Below are 17,985 nucleotides of genomic sequence, written 5' to 3'. Positions count from 1 at the left end.
GGTAGTGCTGGCCAGGATCAGAACCTGGCCCAGTAAGATGACATTGTAGGGATCCAGATACCTTTCCTGCCCTATGGCTATAGAGCTCAAGTCCCTCGCTGGACAGGGATAGGCAGGGCCAGGCCTGAGTCAGGACAGCACTGTACCCGCAACCCCAAGACCCCACAGAGTCCCGGGGCCATCTGACCTCTGCCTCCACAGGGAAGCTTGATGCACCTGGGATTCTGCAGCAGAACGAAATGGTGAGGGTGTGGGCCCTGAGGCTCTGACCAGCTGACACCATGAGCTGCCTCATCTCACTGTCCTTCCTGAGGGCGCCCCCCACAAGGCAAATGTCCCTGACCCAGAAGGCCCTTGGTTGGCCTCTCCCCAGGCTCTGGGAGGCAGCGTCGACATGAACCCCACTAGAGTCAGAATTCCAGAATGATGGGATTGAGCCCCCTGTGGCCCTGACCTGTTCTGGATTCTGCCCCAAAGCTGAGCGACCCTGCAGCAGGATGTGGCCTCCTGGGACCTGGGCAAGCCCCACAGATCCAGGTCGCTGACCTAGGAGAGCACTGAGAATAACAGGACACCTCAGGGCAGGGGTAGCAGGGGCAGGCCGCTGGGCCACACCCTCATCCACACTAGGATCTCCACATGCTGGGTGTCCAGCAGTCAGTCTCCTAGCACCAGTGGGCCAGAGTCCGGGGTCCAGCTGGCCTGCTGGGACCCAGCGAAGGAACCTCTAAGTTGCAGGTCCAGGTCAGGTCTACTGTCCTCAGAACTGCCTCTCAGGCCCCAACCTCAGGACATGTGCCCCGATTCAGGGTTGGCACAGCCTTCCAGCTGAGGGACTCTAGCACTCATTCTCCCATGTGATTTTGACTTTCCTATAAAGGACAAGATGGTCCCTCTCCCGAGGGGAAAGCGTGCACCCTGAGCAGACCTGAGCCCCTGTTTGCTGTAGAAAGTTCAATAAAGTGAGGTTGTGTTAAAATGCACAGCAAGCTCGTGTTTGCATCTGCCAGAGCTCTGTGCAAGAGGAGGGGATAGATCCCCAGAAAGGAGGAGGAGGCCCTGCCCAGTTCCCTGAGCTGCCCCTGCACAGGTGCCACCAGGCACACAAGGCCTACCTGCCCCCATGCCTTCCAAGGTCGGCCAGACGCCAGGGGCCGGACCATCACAGACTTACTGTGACTCAGCCCCTGCCCCACAGGCCAGGACGGGGCTGGGATAGAGTGTCAGATGGGGGCTGGTGGCCTCAGTTCATGACGGTCTCTGCAAAGTGCCCTGGGAGGTCTGTTTTGCGTCTGTCCAGGGAGCCTGGACTGGCCGGGCTCCCGGTGTGCTTCCATCCTTCTTCACCCCGAACCTGTTCTCCTGGGGCACACAGAGCCATTGGGGCGGGCAATGTGGCCCTGGAGGGGAGGTCAGGACAGCAGGCACTTGCAGCTCACGCTCCTGGGGCCCCCTCACCTGGCGGACTCAGTTTATGAACCTTGTGCTATGGCATCTCCTGCTCCAGAATGTGGAAGGATCCTCCACGTCCTAGGGAGTAGGGTCTAGGGGAGAAGGGGGCTCAGCCTGGGGGCCTGGAGCACAGGGGACTGAGGGACCCTGGCCCCAGCTGACCCCCAATGTCCTCTCACCACCAGGGCTCAACCCCTATGTCCTCTGTCCATACAGGGTTGAACCCCGTATCCCATCCCCACCCAGGGACACCCACCATGTCCCTCCCGGCCCAGGGCTGACCCTCAGCCCCCTCCTCGACCAGGAGAGCTGAGCACAAGCCTTCATGCAGGCTCCACAGGCACGGTGGGCACCTGTGCTGTCCCTTGCCACACAGAGGAAGGAAGGAGGTTTCTGAAGGACACACTCACATAGTGCCTAGCAGTGCTCCTGCTTAGGATGGCTGTTGGTGACAGTGTTTTGTGTCCCTGATGTCCCTGTGTCATTTTAAATCAATCGTCAGTAAAATGACTACTGGTGAGGAAATTGTCAACTTTTAATGTATTGGCCCCACTCCCTGGATCCCAGGGAAGCTATGCTTTCTTTAACATTTATCAACATCCAAATGACTCTACCAAACCTCAAAATGTGAGCTCCATTTCTGCCCTGACACATGTTGTATGTTTGGTTCAATTAATAGATATGAATCCATCACAGGGAGCCTGGCCGGCTTAGTGTGTTTGGTAGAACAAGTGATGCCTGATCTCCCATTGGTGAGTTCAAGCCTCATGCAAAGTGAAGAGAATACAGAAAAAGAAAATCTAAAATCAATCAATCAGTTGACCTGGGGAGACACAGCTCCAGATCCCACAGGGGCAGGGAGCCACCTTACAGGTCTGCGCACAGGATCATAAGCAGCAGAGCACAAATTCAGAACTTTCAGTAGTTGGCCAGTGTGGGGGACACAGCAGCCTTAACGGTGCTCAGGTAGCGAAGTGAGAGTCAGCCCCAGGACCTATTGGGTGTGTTTAGAGTCCCTGGGGCCACAAGGACAGTGGCGCCAAGTGTGCCCAGGCCAGGAATGGGAAAACCAGCTGAGAGCAGTTGGTTTAGAGGACAGCTTTCTGCTGTGTGTGGCCATGAACTGCAAACCTCTGTGCAGTCATGGGACTGCTTTACTCGGACGGAAGAAGGAGGTGACCCTCCAGGGCAGAAAGAGCTGAGGTGTCCACCAGGGGAGGCCCTACATTTTGGAATTTTGAAACTCAGTCGCTCATCTGAAATTTAAGTTAAAAAAAAAAAAGCTCAAACACAGGCAGGGTGGACGCAGGGTTCTGACACAAACTGCAGAGACAAGAGGGCTTGATGGCTCTTCTGTGAAGCCTCACTGCAGACTGGGGGGCGGGATGTTCAGCTCCAGGGCAGGGAACCTAGGGCCCCCACCCTCATCCTTCCCATCAGCACTGAGAGTCCTCAGGGAACAGCACAACGCCGCCAGGTGGAGACCAGAGGCGCTTACACCGAGCCTGCCTCTGAGCCCTGCAGGTGCATCTCCACTAAGACAAGTGGGCACCTGACAATCATGGCAATGACCCCTTCCCAGAGGCCTGAACAGACCACTGCATCCCACCAAGAGAACTGATCACAGAGGCCTGCAAAGCTTCAGCTCAAAGGGGAAAGTAGGATCTGTCTTCCTTTGTACTTTTTTCATTATTTATTATTTTTCATTTATTATCTTCAATTATTTTTTGTTAATTTCTTAATTTTAATTGTCATGTACATACTTGTATATTTCTTATTTTTGATTGCTTTCATTGTACTTTAATTTTCTTTTTATTTGGGACTAGATTCTTCTAATAATTAATTAATAATTACCAATCAGGCTAAAACACACCAGGGTCTTGTTTTGGGGGCATGTTTTCTGTTATTCTTGTTTTCCCGGTTTTTTTCTTTTTCTCTCTACCTTCTTTTCTGGAAAAAATAATGAGGTGGAGAAATTCACCTCCCAAAATAACATAAGATAGTACTCACAGCCAGGGATTTAATCAATGCAGATAAAGGTAATATGTCTGAACTAGAATTTAAAACCATGATTATAAAGATAGTAACTGGGTTTGAAAAAGAGGTTAGAAGACACTACACAATCCCTCACTGTAGAGATAAATGAACTAACATGTAGTCAGTTCACATTTAAAATGCTATAACTGAGATGCAGTCCCAAGTGGGAGCCCTAAAAACAAGAAACGAAAAGGACCAGAGAGGCAGACTTAGGAACTCAGACTCTTATTAAAGCAATAACCTTCGTATCATAGTAGACTCGGAACATGAAGAGAGAGATAAAGAGGCAGATGTTTTATTTGAACCAATTATATAAACTTGTCTCATGTGAGGAAGGACCCACACACTGAAACCAAGAGCACAGAGAGCTCCCATTAAATTCAACAAAAGCTGACCATCGCCAAGGAACATCGGACTCAAATTCACAAATACACAATCACAGTTAGAATCCTAAAAGCGGTGGAGGGTGGGGAGTGAGAGTCCTTAACCTACACGTGAGGATGAATCCAGTTTACAGATCTGTCCACACAAACATGAAAGTCCAGAAAGCAGGGGAAGGAAATATTCAATATTTTAAATGGGAAAAGTATGTAGCCGAGAATTCTTTATACAATAAGGCTATCATTCAGGATAGAAGGAGAGATTAAGAGTTTCCCAGAGAGACAACAAAGAAAGCAGTTCATGACCAGTAAACTAGTCCAGCAAGAAATTTTTAAGGGGGACTCTTCTAGTTGGGGAAAAAAAAAGACCAAAAGCAACAAAGACTAGAAAGGACCAGAGATCAACAGAAACACCAACTCTACTGGTAACACCAAGGCACTCAATTAATATCTTTCAATAATGAAACTGAATGTAGGTATACTCACTTTAGACCAATAGACACCAACATATTGAAAGTCAGGGGATGGGAAATCATGTATCATGCTAATGGACATCAAAAAAAAAGCTTGAAGACACCTATTTATATCAGACAGACTGGATTTGAAACCAAACCTTGGGGACACATGGTGGCTCAGTGGTTGACCATCTAGTATTGGCTCAGTGTGTGATCCCAGGGTTCCAGGATCAAGTCCCACATTGGGCTCCCCTTGGGGAGCCTGCTTCTCCTGCTGCCTACGTATCTACCTCTGCTTCTCTCTGTGTGTTTCTCATGAATAAATAAATAAAACTCTTTTAAAAAAGAAAAAAATGAACAAATACTGGACCAAGAGAGCAGAAGGGCACTAATTCTTAATTAAGTAGGCTATCCCTCAAGAAGATCCAACAACTGTAAATACTTATGCCTCCAACATGGAAGTACCTAAACATATAAACCAATGAACAACAAACATCAGAAACTCACTGATAGTAATGCAATGACAGGGGATTTTAACACCCACTTATGGCATTGGACGGATAATCTAAGCAGAAAATCAACAGGGGAGCAATGGTTTGACACACTTTACCAGGTGGACTCAACAGATATATTCAGAATATTTCATCCTACACAAGCAGAATACACATTCCTTTCAAGTGCACATGCGACATTCTCCAGAACAGATCACATCATGGGCCACAAGTCAGCCTCAACAGGTACAAGAAGATTGAGATCATACCAGTAACATTTTCAGACCACGACACTATGAAACTTGAAGTGAACCACAGACAAAATTTGGAAAGACCTCGAATATGTGGAGATTAAAGAACATCCTACTAGTGAATGAAGGAGGCAACCAGGAAATTAAAGAAGAAATTTTAAAAATATATGGAAACAAATGAACATGAAAACATATTTGTCCAAACAACTGGGATGCAGTAAAAGCAGTCCTAAGAGGGTAGTACATAGCAATACAGGCCTACATCAAGACACAAGAAAAGTCTCAAATACACAACCTAATCCTATACCTAAAGGAGCCAGAAAAGCAAAAGCAAACAAAGTGTAAAGCCTGCAGAAGAAAGGAAATAATAAACATGAGAGCACAAATAAGCAAAACAGAAACAACAACGAAACAGTAGAATGGAATAACGAACCTAAGAGCTGGGACTTCAAACTAATTAATAAAATGGATCAAACCCTAGCCATACTTATCAACAAGAAAAGAGTAATGACCTAAATAATAAAATCACAAATTAGAGAGGAGACATTTCCACCATAAACAAAACCATTATAAGAGAATACTATGAAAAACTATATGCCAAAAATTTGGGAGACATGAAAAAAAAGTATAAATCCCTAGAAATGTACAAACTATCAAAACTGCAACAGAAAAATAGAAGGGCAGCCAAGTGGCTCAGTGGCTTAGTGCCATCTTTGGCCCAGAGTGTGATCCTGGAGACCCGGGATGGAGTCCCAAGTTGGGTTCCCTGAATGGGGCCTGCTTCTCCTTCTGCCTGTGTCTATACCTCTGTCTCTCTGTTTCTCTCTCTCTGTCACATGAGTAAATAATATATAAAATCTTCTTTTTAAAAAAAAAAAAGGAAGAAATAGAAAATGTGAACAGACCCATAACTGGCAAAGACATTGAATCAACAAGGCACCTGGTTGCCTCAGTGGTTGAGCATCTGCCTTTGGCTCAGGACATGATTTCAGGATGCTGGATAAATCCCACATCAGTCTCCCTGCAGGGAGCCTGCTTCTGCCTGTACCTTAGCCTCCCTCTCTGTGTCTCTCATGAATAAATAAATAAAATCTTTAATGAAATACCTATCAACATAGCAATAGCATTTTTTTTTTCACAAAGCTGGAACAAATAATCCTAAAATTTGTTTGGAAACACAAAAGGTTTAAAATAGCCAAAGCATGTTGGAAAAGAAAACCAAAGGTGGGCCATCACAATTCCAGACATCAAGTTATATTACAGAGCTCTAGTGATCAAAAAAGTATGGTGCAGGCACAAGAAGAAGACACGCAGATCAATAGAACAGAATGGAAAACCGAAACACCATACAAACCAGTAATTCTATGCTTAATTAATCTTCAACAAAGCAGGAAAGAAAAAGCAATGGCAAAAAGACAGTGTTTTCAACAAACGGTGTTGGGAAGATTAGACTGCCACATGCAGAAGACTGAAATTGGATCACTTTCTTACACCATATGCCAAAAATAAATTCAAATGGATTAAAGACCTAAATGTGAGACCTGAAACCATGAAAGACAAGAAACGATAGGCAGTAATGTGTTTAACATTGGCCATTGGATCTTTCTAGATATGCCTCTGAAGCAAGGGAAACAAAAGCAAAAATAAACTATTGGGACTTCATCAGGTTGAAAAGGTTCTGCACACTAAAGGAAACAACCAATGCTAAAAGGCAACAAAGAAAATGAGAGAAGATACTTGTAAACCACATATCTAGTAACGACCTAGTATCCAAAATATATAAAGCAAATATACATCTCAGCATCATAAACACAAATGATCTAATTGAAAATGGGCAGAACACGAATGGACATTTTCTCTAACAAGACCTCCAGATGGCCACCACACACATGAAAAGACACACAACATCACCCATCATCAGGGAAATGCAAATCAAAACTACAATAAGGTATCACCTGACACTCATCATAATGGCTAAAATTAACAACACAGGAGACAACAGGTATCGTTGAGGATGGGGAGAAAGGGGAACCCTCTTACACTGATGGTGGGTGTCAAAGAGGTGCAGCCTGTTGCATACTGTGGAAAAGAGTATGGCGATTCCTCTAGAAGTTCAAAATAGAACTACCCTACGATTCAGAAATTGCACAACTAGAAGATCAAAAGTACAGATTTGAGGGGGACATGCAGCCCAATGTTTATGGCAGCATTATCGACCATAGCTAGCTAAATTATGAACACAGCCCAGGTGTCCATCGACAGATGAAAGGGCAGAAAAGATATGGTAAATATACACACTGCGGTATCACTCAGTCATCAGAAAGGATGAAATGAAGCTATTTACAATGACGTAGAAAAAGCAACTAAAATTATGCTACCTGAAAGAAGTAAGAGAAAGACAAATACCATACGACTGCATTTATATGTGGAAACAAACTAGGGGTGGTGGAAGGGGAGGAGGGCGGGGGGTGGGGGTGAATGGGTGATGGGCACTGAGGGGGGCACTTGATGGGATGAGCACTGGGTGTTATTCTGTATGTTGGCAAATTGAACACCAATAAAAATAATTTTATTATAAAAAAATAAGAAACAAAACAAACTGGCAAAGGGGGGAGGGAATGAGAGAAGCAAACCAAGAAACACATTGTTAACCATAGAGAAGAAACTAACAAATACCAGAGGAAGGTGATGAGGGGATGGGTAAATGGGGGATTGGGTTGACGGAGGGCACCTGGGATGAGTACCAGGTATTGTATCCAAGGGTTGAATCACTATCTTGTACACCTGAAACTAATATTATACTGTGTTAACAAACATGAATTCAAGTAAAACTTTAAAATAACAATTGTTAGTATTGATGACACAGGTGCACACAAGAGATAAAATGAGTAAGGAAATTGAAAATCCAAATAAAGTTTATTTAGAGCCATATACCCCTCCTTAGCTCAGCTCAGGAGATGCCTGTCATGTCTATACTACCCCAGAAGAAGCCTGGAGTTTGATTCTCTGGGGAGGCCTCTGAATGGATGGATGCCAAACACAAACACTAACCCCAAACCTAAACACAACACTTAAAACTAACCCATTGAAGATACTAGGAGTCCCAGTGCCAGACATTCCCAGATCCAATCTCTACCTGTGTACAGACAATAACCTTAACCCTAATCTTAATCCTAACTTTCATCTAGCCTCACACTGGACCTATCACTAACTGAAAACCAAATATGAATCACTAGCCCCTAAACTATATACCTAACCATGACTTCAACCATAACCCTAACCCCAACCCTAACGCCTAACCCCTAATCCTAAACACTGAAAGGTAACCCTAACCCTTTAACCCTAAACCGACCTCTATTGTTATCCCACCCCAAATATGGAGCCTAACCCAAACCCAAGCCGTACTCCCTAACACTACCCCAAACCACAATCCTAACCAAAAACCCTTAACCATAACGATTAACCGATAACCCTCATCCCTAAAACCAAACCCTCCCCCTAACCCAAACCTGTAACCCTAACCCCTAACACAAATGTAACACTAAGCCTAACCCCTAACTCTAAACACGAACCTTAACCCCTAACCCAAAACACTAACCCTAACCCTAACCCTCACCTGAACCCTACCGTTACCCTAATTGTTATCCTAACCCCTGACCCTACCCCTAACCCCTAACACTAGCATTAACTCTAACGTATCCCTTACCTTCTGGTTTTCAAGAGTCCCTGCTCATGTCCATGTGGACCCGATCAATGCCGTCAGAAGCCTCCAAGGAGGTTCTGAAAGGCCAATTTCCGTAGGCATGTCGGGCCCTACATCAGCCCCCATACTCATCACCCCGGGTCCTGAGGAGGCCAGAGCTGCTGTCAGAGTGGCCGCGGCCCCACGCGCTCCCCAAGCCTCCCCAGCGGGGCGACTCCTGTTCCTGCAGGTGGACAAGGCCCCCTGCACCTGCCAGCCCCCTGGGGCAGTGCCTGCGCTCGTGCGCCCCCTGCAGGGTGTTCAGGCACCACAGGAGTCCTGCAGGAGGCGGGGTCCTCACTGCCAGGGCCCCACCTGCCTCCTTCCAGGTTCCAGTTGAGACCTAGAAGCTTTGCAATGGCTCACTGGCATGCGCTACAACATCCCGGCTTCTCCAGAAATACTTAAGGAACAACGAATTGGAACCCATAGGATATGAAATGAAATGTGGGCAAAACTTTTACAACTTCCACCAAAAGTCACTCAACATTGTATGTAAACTTAAAACACACAGCTATCAAAACAGCAAAAAGACGACATAAAATCTATGAGACCTTGAGTGTGGTGGTGCGTTTTGACACACAACACCAAACATGATCCAGAAAAGAAAAAAACATAATGTGAACTTTACAAACTTTAAAACTGCTACTCTGAAATCTCACAGAGGAAGACATAGACATGGCCAACACGCACATGAGAAAATGCTCTGCATCACTTGCCATCAGGGAAATACAAATCAAAACCACAATGAGATACCACCTCACACCAGTGAGAATGGGGAAAATTAACAAGGCAGGAAACCACAAATGTTGGAGAGGATGTGGAGAAAAGGGAACCCTCTTACACTGTTGGTGGGAATGTGAACTGGTGCAGCCACTCTGGAAAACTGTGTGGAGGTTCCTCAAAGAGTTAAAAATAGACCTGCCCTACGACCCAGCAATTGCACTGCTGGGGATTTACCCCAAAGATTCAGATGCAATGAAACGCCGGGACACCTGCACCCCGATGTTTCTAGCAGCAATGTCCACAATAGCCAAACTGTGGAAGGAGCCTCGGTGTCCATCGAAAGATGAGTGGATAAAGAAGACGTGGTTTATGTATACAATGGAATATTACTAAGCCGATAGAAATGACAAATACCCACCATTTGCTTCAACGTGGATGGAACTGGAGGGTATTATGCTGAGTGAAGTAAGTCAATCGGAGAAGGACAAACAGTGTATGTTCTCATTCATTTGGGGAATATAAATAATAGTGAAAGGGAATATAAGGGAAGGGAGAAGAAATGTGTGGGAAATATCAGAAAGGGAGACAGAACATGAAGACTCCTAACTCTGGGAAACGAACTAGGGGTGGTGGAAGGGGAGGAGGGCGGGGGGTGGGAGTGAATGGGTGACGAGCACTGAGGGGGGCACTTGACGGGATGAGCACTGAGTGTTGTTCTGTATGTTGGTAAATTGAACACCAATAAAAAATAAATGTATTATTTAAAAAAACTGCTACTCTGTGAAAGACATTGCTGAGAGAACCTAAAGACCACTCACAAACTGAAGAAAGTATGTGTTCAAAACACATCGGATATTCAAAATTTTTAATTTTTATTCAATCTACACAAAAAAACCCTCATAACAATAAGAACACAGATAACTTAATTAACGATGGGTGACTATCTGAGCAGACACCTGGACAAAGATGGCACACAGAAAATAAGCAAGCCTACAAAAGTATGTTCTACATCCTCTAGCATTAGGAAGTTGCCAATGTGAATAACAGTGAGATGGTGCTACACACCTTTTAGAAATTTTACTTTTTTAAAAAAATTTTACTCATTTGACAGAGTGAGCAAGGAAGTAGGGGTAGAGGTAGGCAGAGGGAGAGAGAAGCAGGCTCCCCCCAAAGCAGGGATCCTGATGCAAGGCTCGATCCCAGGACCCAGGGATAATGACCTGAGCCGAAGCAGACGCTTAACCAGCTGAGCCACCCAGGCGCCCCTAGAAAGGCTAAAGTCCCAAAAAGGAGGATACTAGTTGCTGGAGGGTGATATATGACAGGAACGCTCCTTCATGCTGCGGATATAAATACGGTTGCTTTGGAAGAGAGTTTAGCAGTTTTTTCCAAGGCTCAATTAATCTCACCTGAGGCTCCAACAGTCACACTTCTAGAATCTAGACAACTGCTTTGAAAACAGGTTCCACACAGTTTTTGTAAAATCTAACAATCACTCATGGGAAAGAGTTTATCAGTTTTATCAAAAAAAAAATAGTTTGCATACAATTACCACATAATTCAGTAATAATTCACATAATTCACATAATTAACTACTGGGAATTTATTCCAGAGAAATGAAAATTAAAACAAAAAAAGCATTTACATAGCCATTACACATATGAAGGCACCTCTGCAGATATGATAAAGATTTCTCATATGTCTTCAATGTTGATTTTTAAAAGATTTGAGAGATCGTGCAGTGGGAGGAGCAGAGGTAAAGGGAGACTCTCATCACACTCCCCACCGGCCAGAACCCAAACCCACGTGAGGCTCCACACTACAACCTCGAGATCCTGACCTGAGCCAAAATCGAGTCGATGTTTCACTGACTGAACCACCTAAGAGCCCTTCAAATGTTCTTAAGTGCAAAATCCACGCTGTGAACCCTTGGGGGTGGGAGGACAGCTGGGACACCAGTCTACCTAGAAGGGTGTGAGGCCTGGAGGGCCTGAAGGCGGGAACTAAGGATGTGGGAGGGTGCTTGCATCCCCTTCCCACCTGGCGTGGAGACAGGGCCTCCCCTCACCTTCAGAGTGCAGGGCTAAGTGCTAACTGGACCCCAGACCTACAGTGATGACACGGGGCTCCATTGTGGGCGGAACTGTGGTGCCCCAGGGTTCCAATGCCTGGCGCTACTCTGTGTCCGCAGGCTCTTGGAGGCACCCGTGCTCCGGATCTGGCTCAGTGCCCGACCAGCCCACTCTCACCAGTACCTCAGTGTATAAAGTGTAGGCACTCACAAGGTGACAGTTCACAGGTGACTGGGAGCTGCTCCTGGCCCCCCCTCTGGCCACTGTAGGTCCTGTGGGTCTTGCTGCAGGTGTTGGCCTCCTGGGCTGGGGTGAGAACACACCGACCCCCATGTCATGCCCATGAGGCAGGTCCTGGAGCCCTTCCACAACTCCGCAGGGTGAGGGCTGCCTCCCTGCTGCCCCAGGCCAGGGAAGGAGCCTGTGTTCAGGGCTCGGGCGGCTCATCCTGGACCCCCGCTCCCCTCAAGCCCTGTTCTGTGCAGGAGGCAACAGGTCAAGCCATGACCTTTCCAGTCCGTCTTAGGTGCATGGACCCCAACATGTGATGACCAATCCCCCCACGCTGTGGTCCGGGGTGGATGGTCAGGGCTCTCTTGGTCCTTCTGGCTCATGAGCAGGCTTGATCTTCACAAACTGGAACATGGAGTCCCTCGTGCTCCCGCATAACCCTCCTCAAGCTATTCACAAATCATTGCATTCAAGGTGGGTAGTTTGGTCACACATTTGCTGGCATAAGTTTTTAATTTTGATGAAGTCCAGTTCATTGCTTTTTCCCTTTGGTCTTTCTGCTTGTGGAATCTAAGAGAAACCTTCGGTCTGCCCCAAGCCCGCAGGAACACTCTCTGGCAGGCACATCCACCGCCATCTCGGGGCCAGCCCTGGGCTGGGAAACATCACCCCAAGGATCAGGTCAGCAGCTCCCCGCAGCCTCATGGGCCCCCTTGTGCTACTGATAAGGGGGGTGGGAGAGCTCTGTCCTCTCAGCATGACGGCATGTCCTGGGACAGTGGCTGGGAAGGTGGACTGCAGGTGGGCCAGCTACAGACAGTGAGTGTCCCTGAGTGATCCTCCAGTCCAGCACGTCCCCCTCAGAGCTACTGTGTTGTCTCCACCCTCCAGTCAGACAGATGGGGACCTGCCCACAGGGAGCACACAGACGCATGTGTCCTCTGAAGGTTTTCATGCGGTGTCATCCTTGGATGTGTGTGGTTTGCAGCACCAGGCAAGAGGACCTGGAGACCCTGCTGGCCTTGGAAAGGGCTGATATCAAAGCCGAATACCATCAGCTGAAGCCCAGACAAATACCATAGACACTAGAGCACCCACTAGATGTGGGGACCACATCTGCAAGAGCAGGTGAGGCCCAGGAGGGGATCAGAGCCAAGCATGAGCCAAGCATGAGTTAGTTCAGCCCAGACAAGGACCACAGTCACCAAGAACAAATGAGATCCTGGGGACGGGCCTCGGGTATCAGTAGAAGTGAGAGTCAATCTTGGCTCATAGTCATCAGTTGCCAATGAGCCCATGTGGTGACCACGGTCACCAGGTCAGGTCAGGCCCAGGTGGGAATCATCTCGCGGAGAAGCAGGTAAGGCTGTCAGGCTGCTCCCATTGGGCAGAAAGGCCCTTCCCCTCATTCCCGGCCAATCTCAGAGGGTCCTGATCTCCCTCAGGATTCAGGGGAGAGGAGCCATTTTGCTCCCTCCTTTCCCCATGTCCCTAGCGCTGATCGGTCCCCTCTGTTTCAGGCACGCCGGGTATGGTCTCCATAGGACCCTTGGGATGATGCTGTCCCGTCACTGTGGAAGGTCACGGACAATCAGAGTTTTCTGCATTGAGTTCCCTGGACACCCCTTCATCCATCTCAGGAGGCGTTGCAAAACGCCTCTCTTGAGGCTGGCACATCCCCCCAGATCAGAACCTCTTCCCCTTGGGCCCTCTGAGGGCCATGTCTGCCCTAGGCTAGAGCTGAGAGACCCAAGAGAAAAACCCTGGAAGTGGGTAGGAAGGGATCTGGGCCTGGGGTACGGTCCCTGGGCACCCAGAGGAGGGGTCTCCATGCCTGCTTTGTGGAGGACAAGGTGTCTGACACCTGCATCGGGGTGGGTGGTCAGGGCGTGGGGGAGGAGGCCCTTGCCAGGATGGCCCCCCTGCCTGCCTGTTGCAGGAGGAGACCCTGATCTTTGGGGATCTGGGGCCTTCTCAGGCTTCTTGATTCCAGGGTTCACCAAATTGCTGAGGTCCTAGGCGAGCACGTTCTAGACAGAGCTCACCCCAAGCTGAAGAAGCACATGGCGAGTAGATGCTCCCCAGGGGCTCCGACCCCTTGGCCCCAGGGCAGGGGTTGCCAGCACAGCCCTTCTGAGCTGCCCCAATTTGGTGTCAAGTTCCTCCTCCTGGGGAGCCTGGGGCACCATTGAGGCTGTGCGGGGCTATTGGAACTGTGTCCACCTGGCTCACGGGGCCGCAGCGTGGGGCCTGAGCACCTCCTGCCCTTCTGCCAGGGCGAGGAACTGACGTGCACTGGCATTTACATCCTAAGTGGTTCCTTCAGTGTTTCATCAGTTAGGTAAGAGAACCCGAGGAACCCTGCTGCCTCATTCTGTCCCCTGACTCCAGGGAAGGCCGAGTTCAACCCTACTCTCCAGACAATCCAGTCCAGACCTTGGGCCCGAAGGCTGAGGCTGGCAGACCAGAGCCACCTAGAGAAGCCCAGAGTGTCCCTGGAGGAGTTTTGAGGGAACGGGCTGTCTCTGCCTCAGCTCCCCCAGGGAGGCCTGGTCAGCCTGGGCTGTGGATGAGCCCTCGGCCCATTCTGCAGTTAGCCTGGGGTCCTCTTGTGGCCTATTGGCAGAAATGGGGGCAGAGTCTGTGCCCCCATGTCTGTGGGTAGTGCTGGCCAGGATTAGAACCCAGAGTGACCTGGTGCCCTGATCTCCCTGGGAGGAGTGCATGCACAGGAGGGGCTATGGTGTCTCCTCGGATGTAGCCCGGCAGGGTGGCAGAGGCTATGGGCAGATGGGAGACCCCAAGGGGCTCTGCTCAGGCCACTCCTCTCAACCCCCGCTCCCCAAAACCCCTTATCCCTACCCTGAAGCACTGGGACGCGTATATCCTGGACATGGAGCCTGTGCTCACAGCCATGGCTTACATGATCCTCAAAGTGCACAGGAATAAGTGGGCCCCTGGGTGCCTAGGTGTGCCCGAGGCTGGGGGTGAGGGGACAGGGGTGTTGACCCCCTACTCTGAGCAGCACCCAGGCCTGGGGACGGGGGGACGGCTGAGCAGGCGAGTAGATCAGGACTCCCTGAATGAGCAGCAGGCAGGGCCCTCCCTCGGTCATAGCACTGCCCACGGTGATCCTGCACAGCTGGATCCTCAGCTGCTACCCTTGGGAGGCACCTGGAGGCCACAGAGCAGGGAGCCTCTGGGTCTCACTCACACCCACTGCCCAGAGAGCCTCCTGAGGCTGCCCCTGGAAGGTCCTCAGGAGTTTCTGCAGGACGTGATGGTCCAGCCCTGGGCCCTGGAGGATGAGGTGGTGCTCAGACAACTTTGGGCCTCCACGACCCAGCTCCGAAAGATGAAGTGTGACCTGCCCCCACCCAGGTGTACCTAGGTCCCCATCCCCTCCCGATTCTGCTTGCTGGGGCTGCTCACGTGGATAGGGCCCCTGGGTTTTCCTCCTCATCTCTGGCCCAGACCTTCGGTCTGCCCCAAGCCCGCAGGAACACTCTCTGGCAGACACATCCCCGCCATCTCGGGGCCAGCCCTGGGCTGGGAAATGTCACTCCAAGCATCAGGTCAGCAGTTCCCTGCAGCCTCTTTCCAACAGGAACTGGAGAGTTACCTCAGGAGGCCCCTGGGCCTGGAGTGAGTGTCCCGGCAATTGAGCCTCTCCTCCCTTCTATTACCAAGACGCTGCCCAGAGTGGACGAGCAGGCTTCCCCAGGCCCAGCCACACAACCTGAGCAGTCTGGACCCCCTCCTGGCAGGGCCATCCTCAAGGCCAAGGAGCTGCTGCAGGAGGGAAGCTCCCCAGAGCCCACAGCTGTACACCTGTGTCTGGGAACACTGGGGGCTCTGCTTCTGTCTCAGCTGCCCCCAGCCCAGGACACCTCACTGGCCCGGAGGTCCCGTAGCGATAATACCCCTCCTCATGCTCCCAGAGAACCAGTACAGTGCAGGCAGGTGGCACCCAAACAAGGACCTGAAGCCAGAACACTGGGTCCCATTCATTTTGGCACCTGCCTGGGCCACACCACAGGCCACACAGCAAACCAGACAATAGAATCCCCCTTGGACGCCCCTCACAGGGTCCACCCAGCCCACTAAGATGACACTATAGGGATCCAGATACCCTTCCTGTCCTGTGGCCACAGCAGCTCAAGTCCCTCACTGGGCAGTGATAGGCAGGGCCAGCCCGTGCCAGGACAGCGCTGAACCATCTGACCTCTGCCTCCATGCTCCTGGGCCTCTGGAGGAGCGAAATGGTGAGGATGGGGGTCCTGAGGCCATGGCCAGCTGACACCATGCCCTGCCTCATCTCATTGTCCTTCCTGGAGGGCGCCCCCTCAATAGGAAGAGTCCCTGACCCAGAGGGACCTGAGCTGGCCTCTCCCTAGGCTCTGGGAGGGAGGGTCGACATGAGCCCCAAAAGGGACAGAATGAAGACTGATGAGATTGAGACCCCTGTGGCCCTGACCAGTTCTGGATTCTGCCCCAAGTCTCAGTGACCCACTCAGAGCAGGATGTGGGACCTGTTGTGCCCCACAAATCCAGGTCGCTGACCTAGGACAGCATTGGGAATAACAGGGCACCCAGGGCAGGGGCAGGAGGGGCAGGCTGCTGGGCCATACCCTCATCCACAGTAGGAGGCAGACTCACCCACATGCTGGGTCTCCAGCAGTCAGTCCCCTGGCACGTGAGCCAGAAACTAGGGTCCAGATGACCTGCTGGGATCCAGCGCAAGAACCCTGAAGTTGCAGGTCCAGGTCTGGTCCGCTGTCCTCAGAACTGCCTCTCAGGCCCCAACCTCAGGACACGTGCCCCCATTCGGGGTCAGCACAGCTTTCAAGCTGGGGGACTCTGGCACCAACACCCCCATGTGACTTTGGCTTTCTCCTAAAAGAAAGGAAGGTCCCCCTCGAGGGGAAGGCGCGCACCCTCGGCCCTGAGCTCCTGTTTGCTGTTGAAAGTTCAATAAAGTGTGGTTGTGTTAAAATGCACGGCCACCTCATTTCTGCATCTGCCAGAGCTCTGTACAAAAGGAGGGGAGAGAACCCCAGAAGGGAGGAGGGGGCCCTGCCCAGGCCCCTAATAGCTCTTGCACAGGGGCCAGCAGGAACACAAAGCTGACCTGCCCTCCTGTCTTCCAAGGTCAGCCAGATGTCAGGGGCAGGTCATTCAAAGACTTACTGCGACTCAGCCTGTGCCCCACAGGTCAGGACAGGGCTGAGAGAGAGTGACAGCCGGGGGCCAGTGGCCTCAGTTCACGACGGTCTGTGCAAAGGTCCCTGGGAGATCTGCGCTGCCTCTGTCCAGGGAGCCTGGACTGGCTGGCCTCTGGGGCGCTTCCAACCTTCTTTGCCCTGAAACTCTGATCCTGGGACATAGAGAGCCATCGGGGCGGGCAACGTGGCCCTGGTAGTGACGTCAGGACAGCAGGCACTTGCAGCTCATGCTCCCAGGCCCCCTCACCGGGCGGGCTCAGCTTGCACACCTTGTGCTACCGCATCTCCTGCACCAGCGTGTGGAAGGATCCTCCACGCCCTAGTGTGTAGGGGATGGAGGAGATTGGGGCTCAGCCTGGGTGTCTGGAGCACAAGGAACCGAGGGACCCCAGCCCCAGCTGACCCCCAAAGTCCTCTCACCACCAGGGCTGACCCCCATGTCCTCTGTCCGCACGGGGTTCACCCCCAGTGTCCCCTCCCCCCCAGGGATACCCGCCATGTCCCTCCCGGCATAGGGCTGACCCTCAGTCCCCTCTGCATCCACAACAGCTGAGCACAAGCCCTCATGTAGGCCCCACAGGCACGGTGGGCACCTGTGCTGTCCCTGGCCTCACAGGGGAAGGAAGGAGTTTTCTGAAGGACACACTCACATGGTGACCAGCAGAGCTCCTGCTTAGGATGACAGTTGGTGACAGTTAGTGTTCTGTGTCCCTGATGCTGGCTCCTACTACCCGGTTCTCGCCACAGGAAATGAAGGAGGAAGCCCAGGTCTCCTCCCAAGACATCAAACAGATAGTTCTAGATATCAGCAGAAGCTTCCCCAACCAAATCATGGTCATGTTCTGGGACTACTTTGGGGTCGGGTGAGGCTGCTGGGCCAGCGGGCTTCTGGGGACCCCAGGGCAGGCCCAAGGGCTTCTGGG

General features: G+C 50.6%; 1 long non-coding RNA gene across 1 annotated transcript; it reads right to left on the bottom strand.

The window, feature by feature from the left end:
• Positions 1 to 11,122: 11,122 nt before the first annotated feature.
• On the bottom strand, positions 11,123 to 17,957 carry LOC144302426 (uncharacterized). Its single transcript, XR_013369282.1, has 2 exons — positions 17,713 to 17,957; positions 11,123 to 17,381 (listed from the first exon to the last, which is right to left on the bottom strand). It is a non-coding gene; the product is annotated as an uncharacterized LOC144302426 (long non-coding RNA).
• Positions 17,958 to 17,985: the final 28 nt, after the last annotated feature.

Source organism: Canis aureus, chromosome 31 (genome assembly GCF_053574225.1).
Source record: "Canis aureus isolate CA01 chromosome 31, VMU_Caureus_v.1.0, whole genome shotgun sequence".
Taxonomy (NCBI): domain Eukaryota; kingdom Metazoa; phylum Chordata; class Mammalia; order Carnivora; family Canidae; genus Canis; species Canis aureus.
The sequence above is the reverse complement of the archived record's forward strand: the minus strand, read 5'-3'. Positions and strand labels throughout refer to the sequence as shown.